General features: G+C 37.9%; 1 long non-coding RNA gene across 1 annotated transcript; it reads right to left on the bottom strand.

Moving 5' to 3' along the window:
* Nucleotides 1-244: 244 nt before the first annotated feature.
* On the bottom strand, nt 245-2,714 carry LOC141615037 (uncharacterized). The gene is made up of 3 exons (XR_012529568.1): nt 2,511-2,714; nt 2,326-2,398; nt 245-487 (listed from the first exon to the last, which is right to left on the bottom strand). It is a non-coding gene; the product is annotated as an uncharacterized LOC141615037 (long non-coding RNA).
* Nucleotides 2,715-3,294: the final 580 nt, after the last annotated feature.

The raw sequence follows: 3,294 nt of genomic DNA, 5'->3' as shown, positions 1-3,294 counted from the left end.
TTATTGATCCAAGGGCACACAAATTATTAAAGGACAATCAACAAACATGTTAGAACCTAACAAAGAGCAAACACACTACAGACTACCACCTTAGGTCCTTAAGTCTACCCATCTCTCATTCATTATTCAAGGTCAAGTTCAAGGTTAAATTCGGGGTACACGTGTGTGCGTCGGGAGCAACATATGCTCGATACCAATCAGACACCCCTCGATGAGGCATCAAAAGAACTATTAAATCTAAACGGAAAAATAAGGGATTTTTAAAACCTTTAAAGTTTAAAGTGTGAAATCCACCATAAGTGATCAAACGAAAATGAAAAGTAAGATGAATAAGTTTTACAATTAAAAACGAAGTGCGTTGGGGAAAAGATATCCCACGAATAAACACAAGTCTAACTATAGGTGAGTCTAGGCAAACTATAACTAAGGTCCAAGGTTCAACGTTCTCGCTAGCTCACACGTCTTCCCCATAATCTGCATCACAAACCTGTCATTCATGTAAACATGAACGCCACAGTCAGTGGGGAGTAACTCAGGGTTCTCCCAGCCACAATATGTCAAAATGCACATAAGCAAGAACTTAATTAAACATATTGATCATGCATCATACTTGAATAATATGAACAAGGGAATATAAACGATAATCATAATGAGATAGGCACATTGCATTCTTAATGAGATAGGCATGGTACATTATATTAAACATGCATTCAAGGTAACCCAAAACATGGATATGAGATTAGACATCGAATCATATGAAGAAGGTAAACAACGGATCAATTGAATAGAAAATACATGGATGGAAACAATAGCCATTACTTGAAAACCTCTTAACAACCATAGCACGGGACGTGGCTACTAATGTAACATTCATACTTATGGCTTGCATCTCACCATAAGAACGGATGGGAACATCAATCCCGGCGATCATATCGCAACTAGGGGCTTGCATCTCACCACTAGTATCCGATAGGACCAAGACTCTCACAAACAATCATAGAAGACGTGCACTCTCGTATATAAGAACACACCAATGACCGTAATCAGCAAGACATTTACAAAGGCTTTGACTCAAACAAGACAGACCCCTAGACTCCAACCTCTTGGTAGGACGACGATCATAATACGGTCCTAGTCTAAACCTGGATCCAGACTCTCGGGATGGGCGACACCCGATTCGACAAACGATACCAAATCGTATCCAAGACTCGAAACATGGCACGCACTCGTATCCAAAGGTCGAGTAACCTCTAATCGGAAACATGGCACGCACTCGTATCCAAAGGTCCGAAGAAAGGCGGAAGGATATCCTAATTCGGAAACATGGCACGCACTCGTACCAAAGGTCCAAAGAAGGAAAGATAACCCAATCCGGAAACATGGCTCACACTCGTGACCAAAGGTCCGAAAGGGGTAAATAGGGAAAGTCAAGTCGTCACACAATGTAAGTCGTCACACTTGGGTCACAAATACGAGTGGAAAAGATTGCACAAACATAACGTAAACAATTCATGTGAAGCATGCATAAGTATAAAGGTATAAGAAACATCAAGTACTCCCATGATAAAAGAGTCTCAACACATCATACACAAGCATTAGAACCAAAGTTAAGATGCATACCCAACAAGAAACTCAAAACCCAATCTATAACAACAAGTTTAGTACTCGACTACAACAAGGGTCAACTTCAAACGGTCATAACTTGAGTTCTATACATGATAATGAGGTGAAACCAGTTGGAGGTGATAGCTTATCCTCTTACGGTTCTAACGGTAGGTCATAAGCCTCAAACAAGCAAGTAACGAAGAAGTTATGGCCATTTTACGAAAACTGGTCCAGGCTGAGTGCGCAGCCTGCGCCGAGGTGCGCAGCCTGCGCCGAGATGCTGATTTGCGCGACACAACCAATTCACCTTCATCCCCAAATCATTTTTTTATCATGCCAATACAATCCTAATTCCACCATATATTACCCAAGTAACTTTATACAAGTATTAAGGGTGAAATCAAAGCATAAAAGAGGGATTAAAACACAAGGTTCGATTCAAATTCGAACAATTCCAAACCAACAAATTCGAGACATAATTAAACACAATTATTAAGCATGAATAAGACGGTTTCTTTACTAATTCATCCATATAAACATTCATGTAACCCAAAGGATTGGAAATTCCTTCAACTAACCATGAGATGGTTTCTCATACAAACTCATTCAACAACAAACATGTGAAACAAGAAAAGATTCAAACTTTAACATACATATGAACAAACTACAACATATAAACACACAAATTTGACATAATGTCGAGTAACCCATCACCGTTACCTTTTTGCACTTAAATCCACAAAAGACTCGTCTACCTTTCAAGAATCCACTTCCGGGTCAACTAAACTTTCTCCTAAACATAAGAAAACACAAAAAAAGACTAAGAATCAAAATTAGAAAAAGGGTACCATGTGTAATATGGGTCGACAGCCCTAAATAAGGAGGAAAGTCGGATCTTTTCTTACCTAGAAAGATGGAGGGCGATGAGAGGAAGAGATAGACGCGAAAATCACTTGAATCGGATAAGAATTGAGCAAGTTATGGTGTTTTGATGATTTGTAAGGGAAAAAATGTGTAACAATGGTGGTGTTTGGTGAAAGTGGTGCTGAAATTGTGAGGAAGGAGGAGGGGTTAGGGTTTCCTTCATGATTTATATGAGGAGGAAGGAATAATATGTGAGCCCAATAGTCATACTAGGCCCAACATGCAAGATTGAGTCGATATACACTAGAAATTACGTCTCAAGCCCACTACAACTCAAGACGAGAAATATTATTATTATTATCATTATTATCCGACCAAAATATTTATTTTGTATAACTTAAGCTTTAAAAATATAATATTTATAAAAATCATGTTTAATAATGAAATTAATGAAATTAAATAATTTAAAATATAAATAAGACAATAGAATGGTTAATTAAATTATAAATGTCAAAATGGAAAATTCGCGGGTGTTACATGTTGTGTGAACCTTTTGTCCTTGTTTATTAGTCCTTGTGACTCGTTGTGTGAACCATTTGTCCTTGTTCATTAGTCCTTGTGACTCGTTGTGTGAACCATTTGTCCATGTTCTTTAGTCCTTGTGACTCGTTGTTTAAACCATTTGTTCTTGTTTATTTGTCTTTGTAACTCGTTGTGTAAACCATTTGTCCTTGTTATTGTGACTTGTTGTGTGAACCATTTTTCCTTGTTCATTAGTCCTTGTGACTCTTTGTGTGAACCATTTGTCCTTATTCTTTAGAGCTT

Source organism: Silene latifolia, chromosome 11 (assembly GCF_048544455.1).
Source record: "Silene latifolia isolate original U9 population chromosome 11, ASM4854445v1, whole genome shotgun sequence".
NCBI classification, from domain to species: Eukaryota; Viridiplantae; Streptophyta; class Magnoliopsida; order Caryophyllales; family Caryophyllaceae; genus Silene; species Silene latifolia.
Note: the sequence above shows the minus strand (reverse complement) of the source record. Positions and strands in the feature narration are given on the sequence as shown.